The sequence below is a fragment of the Phragmites australis genome, chromosome 2 (assembly GCF_958298935.1).
Source record: "Phragmites australis chromosome 2, lpPhrAust1.1, whole genome shotgun sequence".
NCBI classification, from domain to species: domain Eukaryota; kingdom Viridiplantae; phylum Streptophyta; class Magnoliopsida; order Poales; family Poaceae; genus Phragmites; species Phragmites australis.
The window spans coordinates 45,717,967-45,739,707 of record NC_084922.1 but is presented as its reverse complement, the minus strand read 5'-3'; the positions used below and the strand labels follow the sequence as shown (position 1 = coordinate 45,739,707).

The 21,741-nt window shown below is 43.3% G+C and overlaps 1 protein-coding gene, 1 long non-coding RNA gene and 1 pseudogene across 2 annotated transcripts in view; 1 reads left to right on the top strand and 2 right to left on the bottom strand.

Moving 5' to 3' along the window:
* Positions 1–3,803: 3,803 nt before the first annotated feature.
* The window catches only part of LOC133909239 (uncharacterized), a 62,257-nt gene continuing 44,319 nt past the window's right edge, over positions 3,804–21,741 (bottom strand). Inside the window, exon 2 of the mRNA XM_062351576.1 lies at positions 3,804–3,896. The gene's annotated coding sequence lies outside the window, so the exon portion shown is untranslated. The remainder of the gene's footprint in view (positions 3,897–21,741) is intronic.
* Positions 6,462–8,186, bottom strand: LOC133910176 (uncharacterized). The gene is made up of 3 exons (XR_009908490.1): positions 7,686–8,186; positions 7,399–7,539; positions 6,462–6,500 (listed from the first exon to the last, which is right to left on the bottom strand). It is a non-coding gene; the product is annotated as an uncharacterized LOC133910176 (long non-coding RNA).
* On the top strand, positions 9,533–13,064 carry LOC133908177 (IN2-2 protein-like; annotated as a pseudogene).

Below are 21,741 nucleotides of genomic sequence, written 5' to 3'. Positions count from 1 at the left end.
CGACCAAATCAAGGAATGCAAGATGAACAATATAGGAAGATTGTAGCAAGTGCAAGATACATGAAGATTAACAAAGGGAGAGAAGCTCTTGCTTAAGTCAAATCAAGGGATAGTGGTAATGGAGAAAGGGGGACCACAACAAAGGGGAACTAAGTGCTAAGAATATGCATCCAAGTAATGTGGTAAGATTTTGAGCTCATTTATGCTCTTCACATTTGGAATCATTTGTTATTTGCCATTTGTTTTGGTTGTGTTGTCATCAATCATCAAAAAAATGGAGATTGTAGCGAAAATAGTTCTATTAGGTCATGATTGTGATTTTAGTGATTAATGACAACATAGTCATTGAGACTAACATGTTTATCAAGAATATATGTTGGTAGGTCTCACGGATGCAATACATGAAGAAGCCACCGAAGCCGGAACAAAATTTGGTTGAACTGGAAAAAGTCCCAGGAGAAATGACTACACCGAATGGTCCAATGCTCTGATGTTTGCACACACTGTAGTATTATGTCCAGTAGGGAAGAGAAAGCTGAAGACCTCACTGGATGGTCCGGTGATCGGCAGTGAGAAACACCAGAGTTTTTATTTGGGACACGTGTCCAGAAAAAGTTGGAGTGTTACACTGGATAGTTCGGTGCTCAGAGTTGAAGCTATTGAAAATTTTAGATCAACTCACCGGATGTTCCGGTGTTGAAGGTATACACACCGGATAGTTGTACCGGAGCATTTTACACAAAGAAGCTCGGACAAAGAGTGAAATAAATTGGACTTGTTTCATGAATTTTGATGTGATCAAATGTGATGGATTTCTGTAAAATCTTGTAGAGCTCTTCATAAGCTTTACATAGAGCCCAAGATCATCAAAATCGGAGTTTAGAGAAAAAAGTTGTACTCAAAATACATAACGTTGTTCCGTTGAAATTTGTTTGACCGGATAATCCGGTGCTCACATCAAAATTAGTCTGGTGCTACATAGGATAATCTGGTGAGAACAATGAAAAACAGTCCGGTGTTCACAGAAAGTTTGGAGCGGAGTCTTTTTCCTCACCGGGTGATCCGGTGTTCACAGAATGAACACACCGGACTATTATTTTCAGAGAGCTCCAAAATGAACATATGCACATAGAATAATCCGGTGCATTTATCCGGTGTTCAATGAGTTATCATAGGATAATCCGGTGTTCACAAATGAGTTTGAGTGGGTTCCAACAGCTAGTTTTTTCGGATGTACTCACCAGATGATCCGGTGCTTGTACTACTGTTATCACCGGATCATCCGATATTCACAGTTTTTCTGAGCCGTTGGGACACCAGCTAATTGGTGATTTTGAGTCTATAAATACCCCTCCACTCAGTCATTTTAAGGTGTGACATGTTGCTGGAGTCCAGGGAACCTCATAGACACTTGAGAAGACATCCAAGCCACCAAAGTATTGAAAGTGATCACACAAAGCGATTAAGCACAAGATTAGAGTGATTAGTACTTCTAGGTCTAGAAAGAGTCGTAGCTAGGTGCTGCGACTTTGAGAGGGGATGAAGGAGTGATCCTAACTTGTACCAAGAGGTATACCAGTACCTTGAAGTCTTGGTGACTTGCCGGCAAGTTTGTTGGCCCTCCGACTTGGTGTGGAGCAGCGGTGAGGCGATTGTATGGGGACGCAAAGACCCTTGCCTTTGTGACTCAAACTCCGAAGTGATCATGGCGGTGAGGAACCGGAAGAGAGGGTAATGGTGAGAACTTTCCTTGGTGGCTTGGTGGCTCATCCGGGAGGAGACCTTGTCTTTGTGACTCGGTGGCTCAAAGGTCGTGACAGGATGCCAACCAGGAGCATATCCTTTGTGGAGCTCCAACGTCGACTAGAGGTGGCATTCATACCATCGATACCACAGAAAAAAAATCCTTGTGCCGAATTTGCTCTCTCTACCTTATTTACGTTTCCACATTTACTTATTTGCAATATACCTTCTTAGATAGGTTGCAATCGATTTGATCAATAGAGTAGACACACTAGATAAATCTAGAGCATATTTAGATAAAAATTGATATAGGTGTATCTTGTGTTGTTTTTGGAGCAGAAATAGTTTAAGTGTCCTAATTCACCCCCCCCCCCTCTTAGGACGTCACCAATCCCTACAAAGAGTTATGTGTGTATATCAACAAAAACTGATATTCAGTATGAACTTACAGCAACATCAGTGATATCACCAGAAGCAAAAATATTGCTTTGGCCTTTCACATATTGCTTTGGACAGGAGTGTTGACAACGTAGAGAAGTACAAGGTGGCGAAGAAGACCGCAAAGCGAGCAGTGAGTGAAGCAAGAGGTCGGGCGTATGAGGACCTCTACCAGCGGTTAAACACGAAGGAAGGGGAAAGGGACATCTATAAGATGGCCAAGATCCGTGAGAGGAAGACGAGGGATGTCAACCAAGTCAAATGCATCAAGGATGGGACAGATCGACTTCTGGTGAAGGAAGATGAGATTAAGAATAGATGGCGAGAGTACTTCGACCAGTTGTTCAATGGAGGGGGTGAGAGCTCTTCCATTGAGCTGGACGACTCCTTTGATGATGCTAATAGGCGTTTTGTACGAAGGATTCAGGAGTTTGAGGTCAAGGAGGCTTTAAAAAGGATGAAAGGAGGCAATGCAATGGGCCCTGATGGTATCCCTATTGAGGTGTGGAGATGCCTTGGAGATATAGCAATTGTATGGCTAACTAAGCTTTTCAACCTCATTTTTTGGGCAAACAAGATGCCCGAAGAATGGAGGCGGAGTATATTAGTACCAATCTTCAAGAACAAGGGGGATATTCAAAGTTGTACTAATTACCGTGGGATTAAGCTGATGAGCCATACGATGAAGCTATGGGAGAGAGTTATTGAACACCGCTTACGAAGAATGACAAGCGTGACCAAAAATCAGTTTGGTTTCATGCCTGGGAGGTCGACCATGGAAGCTATCTTCTTGGTACAACAACTTATGGAGAGATACAGGGAGCAAAAGAAGGACTTGCATATGGTGTTCATTGACTTAGAGAAGGCCTATGATAAGATACCGCGGAATGTTATGTGGTGGGCCTTGGAGAAGCACAAAGTCCCAACAAAGTATATTACCCTTATCAAGGATATGTACGATAATATTGTGACAAGTGTTCGGACAAGCGATGGGGACACTAATGATTTTCCAATTAAAATAGGACTGCACCAAGGGTCAGCTTTGAGCCCTTATCTTTTTGCTTTGGTGATGGATGAGGTCACAAGGGATATACAAGGTGATATCCCATGGTGTATGCTCTTTGCAGATGATGTAGTGCTAGTCGACGATAGTCGGACAGGGGTAAATGGAAAGTTGGAGCTGTGGAGACAGACCTTGGAGTCGAAAGGTTTTAGGCTTAGTAGAACTAAAACTGAGTACATGAGGTGCGATTTTAGTACTACTAGGCACGAGGAGGATGAGGTTTGCCTTGACGGGCAGGTGATACCCCAGAAGGATACCTTTCGATATTTGGGGTCGATGCTGCAGAAGGATGGTGAAATCGATGAAGATGTGAACCATCGAATCAAAGCCGGATGGATGAAGTGGCGCCAAGCTTCCGGCGTCCTCTGCGACAAGAGAGTACCACAGAAGCTAAAAGGCAGGTTCTATAGGACGGCAATTAGACCTGCGATGTTGTATGGCGCAGAATGTTGGCCAACTAAAAGGCGACATGTCCAACGGTTGAGTGTAGCGGAGATGCGCATGCTGAGATGGATGTGTGGCCACACAAGAAAGGATCGGGTTCGGAATGATGACATACGTGATAGAGTTGGTGTAGCACCAATTGAAGAGAAGCTTGTCCAACATCGTTTGAGATGGTTTGGGCATATACAACGCAGGCCCTCAGAAGCGCCTGTACATAGCGAAAGAATAAAGCGTGCGGATAATGTCAAGAGAGGTCGAGGTAGACCAAACTTGACATGGGAGGAGTCTGTAAAGAGGGATCTGAAAGACTGGAATATCACCAAAGAACTAGCCATGGACAGGGGTGCGTGGAAGTTAGCTATCCACGTGCCAGAGCCATGACTAGACTTGCAAGATCTTATGGGTTTCATCTCTAGCCTACCCCAACTTGTTTGGGACTGAAAGGCTTTGTTGTTGTTGTTGTTTTCACATATAGTTTCATCAACAATAAATCTTCCATCATTATCCAAGTAATGTCTCAGCTTAGAGTCACTAATCCACGATGAACTCATTGGCCTGTCGAGGCATAAAAAGTAGCAATCAGCTGATACCTCAAACCCCGATGAAGTTCTATATCCAAAAGAACTTAGACATTTGTTGATCTCAGCTAGTGCAGTGCCTCCTACCAAGCATTTTGGCCAATAGGTCCTAACAATCTTGGTCCATTATGAACCAAAGTGACCTTCTTGTCTGGATAATTCACTACTATCTCGGTAGCAAGTTTAACCTGAGAGCCCACCCCTAGCAATAAGAATAGACTCGGAACATTTTATCTTTTTTCTCGAATACGCGGGACAGCTTCATATCTTTGTATTAAGAAAGAATAAAGATATAGAGTCTTACACGACGACCTTGGATAGGTAATGGGTTAGCAATATTATAGCCCTACGGCTTTACATACGCGCTATTACAAAATGAGGGAACAATATGAAGACAAGGAACTGCTAAGATCACAAAATCGAGCCCCATTGACGCAACCTCTATAAAAGAACAGACAAGTTCTTCACCCCTGCGACGCACCATCGTTCGACATCCTCCCATATGTAAGTAACTAAAGAGTCTGTAGAGATGCGGTGAAAATTGAAGATGATGTCATTGCAGGACAACCAAATGCGCCAACAAGTTAGCAATAAGAGGGAATCCAAGCCCTTACGGAGATCCGCGGCCACGTGCCCTCGAAGGTCAAGCCACCAATCGAGAAGAACGAATCCATCTACTGGAACTTGGACGTCGAGGATGCACCACCAAACCTCGTGTGCCAAAGTGCAATGCAGTAGGAGGTGATCAATCATCTCCGGGAGCTGTGAGCAGTGTGCATGAGTCGTCCGGTTGGAGGTCATGTCGCTTCCATCTCACCATGGTCCAGAGGTGGCTGTGGAGGCCGAGCCAAGTAAAGAACTTCAATTTCATTGGTGCCCAAGCTTTTCATAGCAATCGAGCACCACCAAACTGGACTGACCCTTGAAACATGACGTGATAGGTAGATTTGGCCAAGTATTCACCAGAAGAACCCCAACGCCAGATGACTCAATCAGGCACATCAGTCAGGTTAATGGATCCCAACTACGACCAAAGTTGTAAGTACTAGATGATCGTGGCAATGGAGAGCGGCCCCATAGTGTCTCAGACCCAAGTATGATTAAGCATGGCGTCCTTTACCATTCTGGTCGTGAGACGCAATTGAGCGACGCATCGGAAGAGATTCGACGCCGTCAAGCGAATAGAGTAGCCCTCCAGCCAAGTGTTAGTCCAGAAAAATGTTGATCCCCCATTGCCAATTTCGAACCTTGTGGAAGCTTCAAAGAGAGCCACGACGTCGCACTCATGATTGAGCGGTAGGCCTAACCACAGCTTCGAGGGGTTTGAGTGTTGCCACTCATTTGGGATGGGACGACAACAATCATGTACTTCCTCTTTCTTCGTCAGTTCTTTGTACGCTACAGATCAGATGTGCAGATAACCAAGATGGAGAAGCAACCTAACAAGCGATGAAGCAAAAGGCAAAGAAATATGACAGAAGATAGATGAATCAAAAAGGCATTGGCATGTTCTAAGGATCATTTTGGATGGGGCGACAACAATCCAATCGTTTGGGATGGGATGACAACAATCCATGTACTTCCTCTCTCTTCTTCAGCTGTTTGTACGCTGCAGATCAGATGTGCAGACAACAAGAGCATGTAAATGTGTCATTAGATTGAGGTGCAAACGACGATAGTTTAAAAAGAGTCGTAACACCCATTGTATTCCATACATTCGAGCAAAGTAGGCAGCAAATATACTATCAAATCATCACTCCATATTGCCTATGCCTAACCATGTTAGTAATATGAATGCATTTATAAAAAAGAAGGAGAATTTCAGCAAATCCAAAACCATCTAAAGTTTAAAAAAGGAAAATACAAAGAAAAGAGTCTAGTAGGCATACCCTCCATATCTCTTGGTGTGATAAATGTGTTTGTGCAAGATCGAACACTTTTGCATAATTGACTGATGATTGCGCAAAGACCCATAAATTTACTCCCCATAACCAAATCATCAAGGCCTGAAATAAAGACAAGAATCATAATTACATAGATAATTAGATATTCAGTAGGACCTTAGCTTATCGTCTTTTCCACAGTAATGACCCATGATACATATACAATATAAAAAATAAACTCACCACAAGAAGAAGAGAATTGTAGTATAAGAAAGCCTCATAAAGAAATAAGTCTCGAGATTCAAGGTTGACCTTGTAACAACATAAGCCCCATAGGAGAAACAATACAGCCTGGAAAAGGCACAAGTCGGTCAGCATTTTGAGGAGTAAAATTAAAAAAAATGAAGAAAACAAATACTTTTAGTACAAAATATAAAAAACTCCCTGGGAGCAGTATACGCGTAATAATTTAGGAGCAAAGAAAAACTGAAGCGTAGATGTGTATCATATATGATCAAATGCAGATATATTTGTGCCATTTAAAAGCAATTCAATAAACATGATAGGAGAACACAAATAGAAGCTCAAACCAGAAAAATGTTAAAGATCAATTGTATCATCCATTTATCACAATACATTTCATGAAAAGTCAACAGTATGCATTTAGTTGGTCAAAGACATGGCATGCTTGGAAGTAGCAATGAGTAAGGAAAAACAGATGTCTTACTCTTTGGTGTGCTTTCTGAATAATACAGCAATTCCTCAAGAAATTCAATAGAAGCTCTTTAGTTCCAAATGGAGTGAGAGAAGGGCATCGGTTGTAGTCAAGTGTCAGGAAAGATTAGTTTGTATGGAGACTGGTAACTTTTCCTCAATTCTCAACACTCGTTCAATAATTAGTGTCACTACAATGTGCTTTGTGATTAAAATAGAGCAAACTCCAACGAAATTCGTTCGTTCCAATTGGGGCCTCAAAAGATGCTACCAATTCACTCTTTTTGGGGAACATGCGCATCCCTTTCAGACAGGGCAGAACACAGCGGACCTACTCTTGTGACTAAACGATAATTCAATGTATACTGCCATACTAACACGGATATGTTATAACATGTAATAGCGCGTCGCAGTACATCTAGAGGTAATGTGAGCAATGAGCACTCGAAATGTGTGACCATATAAATGGGGGTTGCACCTGTAACTCATTCCATTCCACAGCACGACAGGGGAAACGGCTGGAAGGCTATGCTACCTTAAACCGCCAGAAGAAGAGCGCCGAGGGCATGATTGCCACCGCGACAGGGATGCCCCCGCCCTTCATCTCGCCATCGGCGCCACCGAGCCGGTGCGGCCTCCGCGCCAGGGAGCGAGCCTAGACGTCCGACGAGAAATCCTGCAAAACAAATTGGCATAAGAACCTCCACCACCGTGCAATGCAGCACGTGAATCAAATTAGCAGCGAGCTGGATGGATTGGATTCTGATTCTGAGTTTGATTCCGCAGAACCGGCACGTAGGCCTTCCATCCTTGGTTCCTTACCAACAAGAGAAGAAGCCGATCAATGCGACAACCCTCTCCGGACTGATCTCCTCGCGGCTCCACCCCGTGGTAGTCCTCCTCTCAGGAAGGCAGGGGAGAGAGGACGTCGCTGACGCCCACGAGGACGAGGAAGGGAGCGAGGCGGAGCTTGCGGCATGAGGGTCGGCACCTAAACTATATGGAGGTGTCCAGCGTGGCGGAGGAGGAGGAGGTGGAGGGCAATGGCGAGGGCGACGAGATCTGGGAGGAGGGTGATGAAGAGGAGGGCATGAGGCGGCGTGCGAATGGGAGAAAGGGAAACGGGCAGAAGGTGAGAGGCAAGCATCGGCAGGCGGCGGCTGGGAGTGGAAGCAGAGAAGGGCCGGCGATGCGGTTGGGTGTAGAGATTGGGAAGGCAGCGTGATTTGGGGGAGGAGGGGCAAGCGGAACCTGCGCGGGCGTGTGATGTGGGCGAATGAAGCGACGGACGAAGGGGCACGATCGGATAGCGATGGTTCATGCGGTCGTCCGCCTGGGGCAAACGGACGAAAATGGGACGCATGGGGCGGGCGGACGGACGAACGAAGGGATGGGGCGGACGAATGAATTCACTGGAAACATTTTAAGCAGTAGAGATTAGCGGCAGTAGTAGTAACAACAACACATTGTTATTTGATAGTTTTAGGTGAAAGCTAACATAATTATATTTAATTTTGTCTTTTTTATTTGTGTATGGACTGATTATCAATTAGGCGAGTTTTGTGATTGTAAATATCATATTTGGAAGGAAAAAATGACATGAGACAAAATTTTATGTTGTTAGTTGTTTTTTTTAGTTCTCCAATCCTAACTGTATTTTTATAGACTAGATGAATTACTATATCCTAAACAGTAAGAGCCATCACCTATTTCATTTGGCTCGGTTTGGTGTCGACTGTGTTAGAAAATTTGGAGTTTCACAATAGAATGTGGATCTATCTCGATTTCTTGAAAGATTTGATTCTATCTTTTAGAGATTTTTGCACTATATATAGGAAGCAAAAAGTCATCATTATAAACACAGATGAATAAAAAATAATCAATTTTTCTCCTACATTATGTCTCCTTTACAATTATTCTCTCGAGGGATCGCTGGACTACACCCGGTAGTAGCGGTTTCTCAACACGTTATCAGCATGAAGCTCTGATGGAGACCAAGCTAGCGAAATAGATTTACACTGCATCGACACCAACATCATGCGGGCAAGTTATGGCCTAGCCTATATGTCCTATGCAGAATGAATTTGCCATGACATGAACAGTCTACAGTATGTGTGTAATAAACAAACATATTATTTTAGAAAATAGATATGTTTGCTAGAGCGTGACTTGTAATTGATGCCCATGAAGAAGGGATAGAGCTTATGCGCCAACCATGCTGAGCCGATTGTAGTTCGGCCGTCACCAGTAAGTGGATGTCCTCAGGCAGAGGAAGAGAATCGGCCGGAGGCCTTGCTTCCGCTGCCCATGGCGCTGAACAGAGATTGGCCAGCAGGGGCGGATCCAGCCCAATACTAAGGGGGTGCTGAGCCTCTAACTATTGGATCAAATTCATGGTTTATGGGTTAAAATGATACATTTTTCTGAATTTTCTCTTTCTTTCTCTGGGTTTAATAGGCTTGTGGACTAAAATGATATTTTTTTTTCTGAATTTTTCTCTATCTTCCTCTGTCTTCCTGAGCCGAGCCCGTGCTACAGCCCCTCCAGCACGGGTCCTGGATCCGCCCCTGTATGGCCAGAGACCTTGTCCGCCATACATGCACTGAATGCATGCAAGCACAAGCACGAGAAGGTGCAGCACCACGCCAAAACACATCGTTCATGCAGCCATGCTGCCGTGCTCCCCGGCCACATGCGGCCCTACTCCTGCACGCGCCCATCTTGCTAGCCTGCACGCCATTCAATGGCCGGAAGCCCTGCCGCCCAGCCGCACCCGTCCTTGCCGCTGTCCTGTAGACTGCCAAGTACCGGGCCCCCTGCCGTCCCACCTTGCCCAATTGTGCATGCACCAAATCGGCTATAGGCCTGCACGATGCCCTTGCTACACGCCAGGTCCCTGCTGCCATCATAGAACGCTGCTCCCTATGGCTATGTGCCGCACTAGCAAGGAATCGACTAGCCGGAAGCACATTGAAACTAATTTGTACTGAAACTTCACTCCCATTTGCCACCGGGGCCGCATGTCAGTGAGTCGGATGAACAGTAAACGCCAGGGAGCTGAAAACAGTACCTACAGCTAAAATTCTTGTGTAATTCAAACGAAAAAATGCCAAAAAATGTGTCAATTTTTGTAGATGCTCTACAATTAATAAGCAACCAATTTTAACTGAATTGATCTAAAAATCTTGTGTATAATTCAAACTAAAATTCCCCAAAATGTGCTACTTTTGTAACTTCTAGCAATTTTTAAGGCCTTACAAAATTCCAAAAAAAATTGGTAAAATTCACTAATAATCCTCTAATGTGATTTACTAATTTCTAAAATTATCTCAGACCCTATGTTATAAGTGAAAAGGTGAGCTCCTTTGTAATAGGCATTACTAATAAATTAGTACATCACATTATAATAAATGGGCATTACAAAGGAACTCACCTTTTCACCTTACAACCTAGGGTGAGAGATAATTTTATAAATTAGTAAATCACATTAGAGGAATATTAGTGATTTTTACCAATTTTTTTGGAATTTTTGTAAGGCCTTAAAAATTGCTAGAAGTTACAAAACTAACATATTTTGGAGAATTTTAGTTTGAATTCTACATGAGATTTTTAGGTCAATTCAGTTAAAATGGGTTGCTTATGAATTATAGAGCAGGTAAAAAATTGGCACATTTTTTGGCATTTTTAGTTTGAATTACACAAGAATTTTAACTGTAGGTACTGTTTTCAGCTCCCGGTTTTACTGTTCATCCGATTTCACTGACATGCGGGCCGGGTGGCAAATGGGAGTGAAGTTTTGGTAGAGTGGCATTTTGGCGTGTGCCATTGCCCCGCACGCCGGCTCGCGACCTCCGCGCTGCCGCCCTGCGCCGCTGTGGCGGTCGCGACTTCGCCACCGCGACCCCGCTCTTCCCCAAATGCCCCCATCCGCACCACCACACGCACGGCCGGCACCAAAAATAAGCTAAAAATATCACCACAACGCCGGCCAGCAACTCCCAAGAACAGCGGTGAGCATCTTGCCTCGGCTGCCGCTCGCAGGGACTGGAGCTTTCCGCGCAGGGCCTCGACTTCATGGACATGTCAGCCTTCTACGGCCCCGCCAAAGCCCGAGGTGGACATGATCGCGCTCATCCGTCATGCCGTCACCGCCGGCATCACCTTCCTCGACACCTCCGACATGTACGGCCGCACATCAACAAGATCCTCCTCGGTAAGGTCGGCTCAAAATTTGGACCTTTGCTGGGTTTTTTTTTTTTGCTTTGCAGCTTGCACTGAAGGCGTTCGATGTAATGCCCGTGAGCAGGCGCTGCAAGGCAGGGTGAGCGACAAGGTGGATCTGGCCACAAAGTTTGGCATCTCATTTGCTAATGGAAAACGAGAGATCCGTGATGACCCGGCGTACATGCAGGCCGCGTTGAGGGCAGCCTCAAGTGGCTCGGCGTTGACTGCGTCGACCTATACTACCAGCACCGCATCGACAAGAGGGTGCCTATTGAGGTTACAGTTAGTGTCTACTATCCCTTTTTACTGCTTGATTTTTTTTCCCTGTTTGTATTCATTTCTTTTCGGACAATGCTATGTGTTTGTTAAATGGGGATTGTGGATGCCGACATACAAGGGAAGGTTGGTATTGAGGTTAAAGTTCTAATTAGAGAGTGAAAGTGATCTCAGTTGGTGGGGGTTGGTTTGTTGAGGGGTTGGTGTTTAAAATGATTATCTCTTTGTAAGCCTGCCGGATAATACTCTTTATTCCTATCCAGTATGTACTACCACACTATCTCATCTCATATTGAAAAGGTATGAGTTCAGTGAGGGTCCATTGCTCTATTTTCTACTTGTCTTATAGAAATTTTGCCTTGCTGCAACTTACGCTTATGTAGTTGTAAGGCTGGTGCACAATTTGGACAGTCTCTTCAGACATTGGAGTTTGGATCCATGCAAGTAATTAGATCAAAAGGAGTTTTGGTGAAATTGTCAAAAAGAATCAGGCAAAGTAAAGGTCATTTTGAATTCAAAGATTAGTTAAGTCGACTTGAGAAATGCTTGGCACTAATAAATCTTACGTTGACATTTGCATTTAGGGACTTCCTAGCTCTTTCGAAAGTCATGAATCACCTTTATTTATTGAGTGAATTTTGGAAAACTAGAGATAGTTGAGCAAAGAAGGCATGGTGGTCCATGATACAATCTTTCTCTTTTATAATCTGTATGAAACTAGCAATCCCAACCACCATCTTTAATTTACCAACAAAGAAAAAAATGCATAATGGATCCATCTCGTGATATTTGGCAAGGACATAGACAGATACGTGAACCAATAATAAATAAGGAGAGGTCTGAAAATTAGTGGAGTAAAAAGATCTAATTTTTTCCCATAGTTTTCATGCAGGATAAAATATACCGAGCTTGTGTTTGTCTGATGTGCAAATAGGAATTAAGCTGATACTGAGTTTGTGTTTGTCTGATGGGTTCGACATGTTCCCGACTTTATTGGTTGCAGATGGATCATGCATGATAGACAGGAGGATGGAAATACATGGTCATCCTCTTGAAATCCAAGTAAGTCATATTTTAATTGCTTAATGCCTTAAAGAATGATCTTCCCTGAAACTGTATTTTAATAGCTCCAACCTTGAGCTTTGCCAAAGTTTACTTTTACTGAAGTGTGTAATTTTTTCCAGAACGGGTTAACCCTGAATTTCATTACGCTTAGGCAACGAAATTACAACCTATCTGTTCCCCCGGTCCAAGATAATTACAGCAAAACGAGCTAAGCTCAAAGGTAGAGCGAACAACAATACTAACACAGCACCTAGGGCTGCCTTCTAACCACCACAGCCGCATCGAGAAGCAAATAAAAGCAACCATGATCAAACAACGGCGCCAGATAAAGGACCAGCTACAAACTACACGAAAGCCATCACGCCCAGGAGCTGAGCCAAAAGCCTCCACGCCAAGGAGCTGAAACCTCCAGAGACCCTCCTGCTGTAGCATCTAGGCCCCTAGGTAAGAGGTAAGCGTTTCGGTGATTAATGACAACCGTATCATTGTGACTAACGTATGCGTTTTGAATAGTATCAGAGAAAAAGAAAAACTTAGTTCACAATGATGCTTTGATACTCTTGGCCCTTTAAGCGCTTATACGGACGATCAAAGGATCGATGCATGAAGATTAAGTATCTTCTAGTTCTAAGTGTCACAAGGAGATGAAGGACACTTAGAGTAGTATAGATTCTATTTCTTTTTAGTCTTTTGACCGTACTATAAAGGGGGTTAAGAGTTGTAGCTTAACCTAGATGAGTCTAGACATAGTTAATGCACACTTGTGAATTTCTAGAGATAGGTTGGTCATACAAGCTTTTGGTTCAGTGTCACCGAAAATTCAACTCACCGGATGATCCTCTGTATGAAGAGTACTCACCGGAGTTTATTTTGGTCGAGGTCGGCAGAATTCTTTAGCTTGGTTAGGATGGTCCGGCGCCAAAATTGTTGTCAGCACCGGAGCAATTTCCTAAGAGTTCTGAGTTGTAAAATTGTTGAAGTCCACGCCGGATGGTCCAGCGTTCGAGTGGTGAGATCACTGGAGCAATATTTGCAGTGCAGTCTTGGCTTGATTCTACACGCCGGATGGTCCGGCGTAGTGAAGAGTAAACGCCGGATGATTTTATACAGAGAGGTTGCAAACTATCATCTGGCCGGTTTCAATGCGTCGGATGATCCGTCGTTAGTTTGGATGAAACGCCGGAGCTTTAACGGCTAATGGAACAGTTAACGGCTATTCTGTCAGGGGTATTAGCACCGGATATTCCGATGTGGAGAGAGTTATTCACACCGGACCTTCCGACGTTAAGAAAAATTCTGGGTTGTTAGGCAACGGCTAATTCTTGATCCTTAGCCTATAAATACCCACTCATTTGGACTCATAAGTTGCTCTTGCGACCCTACAGCAGCTCATACACTTGGTGTGTCATTTAGAAGCAAGAGAGAGCACTTGTGTTTAATTTCCAGTTCTTAGTTGAAGATTAAGGATATCTTTAGTGCTTGGAGAGTAACAAGTGTGCATCTAGCTGTTGTCTAGGCTTTATCTTTTGTCAAGTGAAGCTTGAAGCTTGTTACTCTTGGTGGTTGGCAACACCTAGACGGTCTTGCTGATCGAAGGTGTTCTCGGTGAGCTCTTGGAGGACTTGTGGGAGCCCCGGGAAGAGATGATGTACTTGGTTTGATGCCCGCTAATCAGGAGATGGAGAAGGGGCAATCAAGAGGGAGCACTTGAGTCTTGGTGACTCAAGGGGAAGCTACACCCTTGGTGGATGCTCCAACGAGGACTAGGGGGAAGTGCCAACTTCTCGAAACCTCGGGAAAAAATTGGTGTTCTCTTCTCCAACTATTTACATTCCCGCATTTTACTTTGAGTATCTTGGTTCTTGCAAGTCTTTCTTTTTACCGTTCTCTATCTTAGTTATCTTGCTTGTTTAGTTGCCTTGTCCTAGTTTAAATCACGTAGTTGCATTCTCTTTTATCTAGGCTAAGGTTGTTATTTGTTTTAGAAAGCGGTAGAAGTTTTAATTAGCACTCAATTCACCCCCCTCTTGGGCCATTCGATCCTTTCACCTGCTCTCCACGCCAGCCCATTAGTTGCTCTCGATGACAGCATCGTTTGTGACATTCTCTGTTCTCTGACCTCTGGCCGCCATAGTGGAGTCGTCCTGCTTCTTGGGGTGAAAGAAAAGCGCCGTTTCCTGCAGGGCCTGCGCTCCCACCTCCAACACAACTTTGTGCCGACCATCATGTAGACCTGCCCAATAGCGCAGAAAGGAACAAATACAACACACGATCTCAGTAGGAGATCGAACAGGTTTATTATCGAACACCACTCTATTCCTCATTCTCCAGATGGCCCATACAACAGCCGCTAAGCTCGTCAAATAAATGGATTCCCCACCAGGGAGGAAATGCTTGACCCAAATAAAGTACTGCTCAAACTTTTCTGGGCGGCAGTTAGCCCCAATGACCGAACCAATCAAACTCCAGATATACCTAGCTATAGAGCACCCAAAGAACAAATGATTGATGCCCTCAGGCTCACAACAGAACATACAATTTGGGTTCCCTTTCCATTTCCTTCTAATAAGGTTATCTTTGGTAAGTATGGCATTTTGATACACCAACCATATGAATATTTTGATTTTCAGAGGGATCTTTGCTTTCCAAATTATGCCATTATGCAAGCCAACCTGAGTCCTGCATAAGTGATTGTACATTGATCTCATAGAAAACTTCACAGCCCTTCCCCAAAGCCAAATAGGCATGTCCTCCTCATAGGACAGAGCACATGTCATCAGAACATCCCTCAACCTTCTCAGTTGGCATTGAAGCCCTTCATTAAGCCATCTTCTATATGATAAATTCCAATGTTTACTTGCAGCAGCAGATACAGACAGATTTTGGTCATTACATATCTCGAAAAGTCCCCTAAACTTGTGAAAGAAGGAAACTTCACCACACCATGCATCTCTCCAAAAATCAGTTTTTTCACTATTCCCGATTTTCATTTTTCTGCCGGCCAAGTACAGGTGCTTCACCCTTAGTAAGTCATTCCACACAGGGGAATACTTAGGGTTTGGTTTTATTTGGGAGATGCATTTATCTGTGATGTACTTTTTTTTCACAATCTGTTGCCACATACCATTATCACACTCCAGTTTCCACCACCATTTGCAAAGCAAGCTGGTATTAAGCTTTCTTAGGTTCTGTATACCTAGACCCCATTTTATTTTTGGACTATACACTTTATCCCACTTAATCAGATGATATCTTTTTTTGGTCCTGCCTCCTTGCCAAAAGAATTTCTTCTTAGTTTTATCCATTTTCTCATGTATAGTTTTAGGAAGGAGGTACATGGACATATGGTAAATGGGCACACTGCTTAGGCTAGAATTAACCAGGGTGGTTCTGCAAGGGACAGAGAGCTGCCCTGCCAGCCATCTAGTCTTTTAACTAATTTTTCATCCAAGGGAAGCCAGTGTGACACAAGGAGTTTACTGCTAGAAACTGGGACTCCCAGATACTTAATAGGCCACTCACCAGTGGCATAGTTGAACATTTCAGCGTAAAATTGTTTTTTTTTTTCCTCCTCTGGGCCTATCATGAGAACTTCACTCTTTTGAAAATTAATTTTGAGGCCAGACATAGCTTCATAATTGTAAAGGAGCAACTTCAAGTTAATTGCCATTTCTTCATTGTCTTTCAAGAGAATTATAGTGTCATCCGTATATTGCAAAATAGCTACCCCATCCTCAATATAATTAGGAATCAAACCCTTGATGAGGTGATTTTTTTGGCCATAGCAATCATTTTAGCAAGTGTATCAGCAGCTATATTGAAAAGGAAGAGGGATAAAGGATCCCCTTGTCTAACACCTTTTTTGCTCTGAAAATAAGGCCCCAAGTTTCCATTAACTTTAACACTGAGGGTGCCACGAGTTACAACTACTCTCATCCATTTGCACCACTTCTCACTGAACCCCCTTTGTTCAAGACAACTGAAGAGGAGCTCCCAATTGGCCTTATCATATGCTTTTTCAAAGTCAAGTTTCAGCACCAAGCCTTTCTTCTTTTTTATTCTAGTGTCATGCAGGATCTCATGAAGACACATAATCCCCTCCATTATATTTCTGTCCTTGATAAATGCATTCTGGCACTTTTCAATCAACCTGTGCATGCATTTTTCGAGCCTCAAGGTCAGCACCTTAGTGAATATCTTATAACTGACATTTAGGAGGCAAATGGGTCTATATTGTTGAATTTTATTAGCCTCTTTTAGTTTTGGAAGGAGAGTAATAGTCCCGTAATTTAGTCTGCAGATGTCTAAATCATGTTCATAAAAGGCATGGAACAGATTCATGAGATCTAGCTCAATGATGTCCCAGCATTGTTGGTAGAACTCAATGGGTAAGTGGTCAGGCCCAGGAGCTGTATTTTTCTCCATATAGATGACAGCAGCTTTAACTTCCTCCACTGTGAAAGGTTTGGTCAATGAAATATTTTCCTCAACATTGATTTTTTCATCATCACCCCAGCAATTTGCATCAAGCTTGAAGAGAGGTTTGTCACCAGGACCAAAGAGCTGTTTGTAGTAGTCAGTAGCATGCTGCAGTAAGGCCTCATCACCTTATATAATCCTATCTTCCTGCTGGAGGCAGAAGATAGTATTCTTCCTTTTTTTGCCATTAGCTATTCTATGGAAAAATTTAGTGTTATTGTCCCCCTTCATCAGCCACCTCGAGTTAGATCTTTTATTCCAATATATTTCTTCTTCTTCCAACATGTGCATCAGCTCTAATTGGATCTCACTTTTTCTTCTGAGTTGGTTCTCATTAAGAGTATCATCTTCCTCTAGCTTTTCAAGGCTAAGTAATTCATCATTGAGATTTTTCTTCTTTCTTCTGGTCTGGCCTCTAATATTGTCTCTCCACCCTTTCAGAAATTTTTTGACCCTTTTTTCTTTAATCGCCCAAACCTCCAAGCTAGATTTAGCAGTCACTGGTTTACCCTGTATTTCCGCAACTTTTGGCCTGAAGTCAGCGTGGGAGAGCCATGTCAACTCAAAACAAAAAGGTTTTGCTTGTTTCTTAGTGTCATCTCCAGTGTTCAACACTAGTGGGTTATGATCAGAGGTATATCTTGGGATCTTTTGAAGGGTAGAAAGGGGAAACATCTGTTCCCAATCTTTATTCATCAGGATTCTATCCAATTTTTTCAATATGGGGCTCACCCTATTATTACTCCAAGTGTATTTGCCACCAGACATAAATAGCTCTCTGAGTTCATAAGAGTTTATAATGGCATTGAACATATCAGAGACTTTGTTTTCTTGAAATTTTTTATTCTTTTCAGAGCTGAATCTAATAATATTAAAATCTTCACCAATTATCATGGGAAGTTTGTTGGCTTGACAAATGTTAGACAATTCGAGGAGGAATTGCTCTTTATCTTATTCTTGAGCAGGACTATACACATTGGCAATAGTCCATTTCTTACTAGACCTTTTATCAGTCACAGAGGCCAGGATGTGAGCCTTTCCCGAAGAGAAAGCATCCACATCGAAACTATCCAAATTTATGCCACATAAGAGGCCACCTAACCTACCAGAAGAGGGTAGCCAGTGCCAAGCATAGGATTTCCTAGCATCAATTTTTCTAAAAAATTTGTTCCCAAATTTGTTCCTCATTGTTTCTTGCAATCCAATGAAATCAGCGTGCTGTTCCTGTATCAAGTCCCTCAAGAAAGTCTCCAGTTTTTTGGAAACCCCTCTACAATTCCAAAAGATTTCTATCATTATTTATACTTTGGTTTGTTAATTGGCCTTTTTCTAAGATTCCACCCAGCGCAAATCATGGGGGTCTCTCCTTCAGAAGTAATTTCGCCATCAAGAGATTGGCTTTTTACTTTTCTGGTACACCTATTAACCTTTTGTTTACTCAGACTTTTATGATTCTTCTTCTTTTTCCTAGATGAGACAAGTTGGAAACCCTCTTTGTCAGATTCCTCAGATGCTAGACATAGAGTTAACTGCTCCTCAAAGGGGAGAGTATTTTGGTCAACTTGCTCAATAACAGATGATTCTTGATCCTCCATAGCATTCCTGACTTTCAGGTTTTGCCTTGCCACCTCCAAATCCTTAATAACATCAAATTTTTGCAAGTCATTGACAGAAATATTTATACCCATTGCTCTAGCTCTAGACATCAATTCTAAATTATTGAAAACAGCAAAGGAGTTAAACTCAGAAAAGGATGTACCTTCGAGATTTTTCCTCTTAGCCAAAAGAGAGGCTTTATCAGCAATATTCCTGCAATTGTGTGTCTGATTTTGAATTCTCTCGCTCTGCCTGACTTGATTGCTACATTTGTCATGATCCTTTTCAGCCCCCACTGGCAAGGACTGATCCACCTGCAGGCAGTCTTCCTCCACCCTAGCAACAGCCTCAGCTTTAGTTTGTTTCTGCTGTTCCGCTTCATCTTGGCTGATTTCCATGGTTGACTCGTCGGTTCCTCCCTCAGTGCTGAAAGAGACTGTTTCTTTCCCATCAGCACTCTCATTTTTTAGCACAGAGGGCTCCAACATCTCTTTGGTCTCAGCAGAGGTGTCCTCAAGGACAGGGTTTTTTTTTCTTTCTTTTCTCCATTTCCCCAGTAGTGATGGCTCTCTTGGCCTCCACTGCAGCCAAAGAATCATACTTAGATTTGGACCAGTTAGAACCATATTCATTGATAACAGTAGTTCCAGAAGTTGTCATTTGAATAGCCCAAAGCTTCCTAGTTTCCTCATTTGCCATGTGGTCATTAGTTTTATCAATCATCAAGGATTCACCCCTTGGGGCAATGATGTCCCCAATTAATAGTCCTTCATCACTTTCCTCTTCCTCACTAGGAGAAACCTCTATAGCTTTTCCTTTACCAATGTCAGCTGCAGGGGTAGGAGATGGGCACATGTAGCTGTAAGTTTTCTGGGCATCTGCCAAAAGCTTCCTTACAGGAGGCTCAGACTTACCTCCCTGCTGAGTAGGCTCTTCCTTATTTTTTGGCTTTTCCCAGTGACCAGAGGGCTTAGGCTTCTTAGGGGAAGGCTGGTCAGGTTTGTCCTTATCCACCCTAACCCATTTGTTTCCAGCAACATTAGTAGCACCTTCCTGGGGGACTTCTCTTTGGAAGAGAAAGTCATAAATATGAAAATCAAGCACACCTTCCACCACTGCGGCACTTTATTCACAGCCTTACAAGCAATTTTTGATCTGACATATTCAAATTTACCGAGGTTTTCACTGTCCACCTCCATTGCCAAGCCCACCAAGGAGGCTACATAGCAAATAGTAGTAGCGTCTCTTTTGTCAAGGGGTATACCTTTGATTCTAAACCAAGCCATTTCAAGAGCTCCTTTGGAACCAGCAGAGGAGTTCCACTGGCTAACTTTGATGATTGCCGTTGGAACAATTCTCATTCTCATTTCCAAGAAGTGTGATAGCTCCTCCACTTTCTTCTCAGATGGAAACCTCAGCTGGAATTGTTTGTCACTCACTTTCTTGGCATACCATCTCCAAGTGGAGCTGGGCCCGGCAAGGGTTCTAAATTCATTCTCAATTTGCCTAGCAGTGACAATTCCCTCCTTGATAGTGATCAAAGCACAGCTCGCCATGTCCCGGGTCTTTTTGTCACTAGATCCAGCAGGGATCAAGTAGAAGCCAAGCCCAGGGACAGCTGAGCCACAAAAAGGTGCGATAAGCTCCCAAGGATTTCTCAGAGGGACATCCTGTAACCTTCCAGCACCATCAGCATGGATCTGAACATTTCTGATGGGGTTGTCTGACTTACCCTCGCCATCCCTATCCCCCCTGAGTTCCGGCTGATCTTGTCTCACTTCTTTGCCTTTTGAGGTCTCTCCTTGATGGGATTGGGGGTCTGCAGCCATCTCCCATTCCAGGTTGCTTTTCCCTTGTTGCCTCTCGTCCTCCCTCTATTTTCCCCACTGCTCTTGGTCGATCTGTGGAGGATCGATGAATCTGCCATTTCGCCCTCTCCCGAAGCCTCCGCGGCCACCAGCAAGTCTAGCTCCGCGGCGGTAGCGGCCAGAGCCGACGCCCCCGCGACGAGGAACAAATCTCTCACGACCGGCCATTTTCTGAGCTACGCGATGGGGCTCTTTTACCACCTGCACGAAGGATCTTGAATCCCCCCCTAACGAGGACCACACACCTCGCTCGACCGAACCACTGAAGTGTGTAATGACAGTAGACTGGAGTATTCAGTGCTTATGTCATAAAAAAAACTATACTTTGGCAGGTTGCTTGATGTAATACTTGATATTGGTATCACCATACATCTTATAATTTTCTTGTTCTTTCTGATCTGCATTATTCACCTGCTTGTTAACTAAGTAATTGGAAGTGCAATGTATGTCTACTTTCGTGTAGACCTTAGACCTTTATTTTTTTTTCTTCTAATGAGAACCTTGCCATTTCCTTCCATGTAACTAAGTAGTGTGGATCATCACTTGAATGGCGTGTAGAAGTTATTCATGTCACTTGCTGGTACCTATACATAGCTCATTGCCTTGTTGGTATATACTGTAACACATTTGAATACAAGCAATACAAGAGCTTACCTAGCAATAAGCATCGGTTACTTAGATCTCTAGAGCAATAAGCATCGATTACTTAAGATCTCCGTTATTCCTCTAGCTGCTTCGCCATGTCCACCCAACCCTTTTCTTGCTCTCACGCTCGTCCAATCGAACCCCACAAAAACCTCATTGATCACTAGAGTAGCTCACCTCGATTCCAACTTTACATGTAATTGGTTTGCTGGAATATGTTGAATCAGTTACTTTGTAAGTGTTTCATCCATTCAACTATAATATCTTGTGTGAAAATATTCATTTCCCGTTGCAACGTACAAGTACGTAACTAGTATTATCTATTTTTGCAATATACCTTTTGGATTTTGGCCAGCTTGCATCAAACTGTTGACATTGGCATGTGTCAATGATTATCCGATGATTCAGCAGCTGTTGGCCTCTAGTGGAGTTCATGGGTAAATTTATCCGTCAATGACCATCCGATGATTCAGCAGCTGACATTAGCATGGGTCAATGATCATCCGATGATTCAGCAGATGTTGGACTGTGGTGGAGTTCATGGGTAAATTAATCCGTCAGCAAATCGCGTCCTGTTCGAAGCAGCCGCCATCATCCAACGAAAACAGTGGGCTGCAGCAGTTACAGAAAACAGTGTGCGGGGTTTTTAAAAACCGATCGAAAACTGCGTGCAAGTAGTGGGTTTGTTTCGGCACTGGAATTGTTTTCTTCAGTGTTCACAGCTC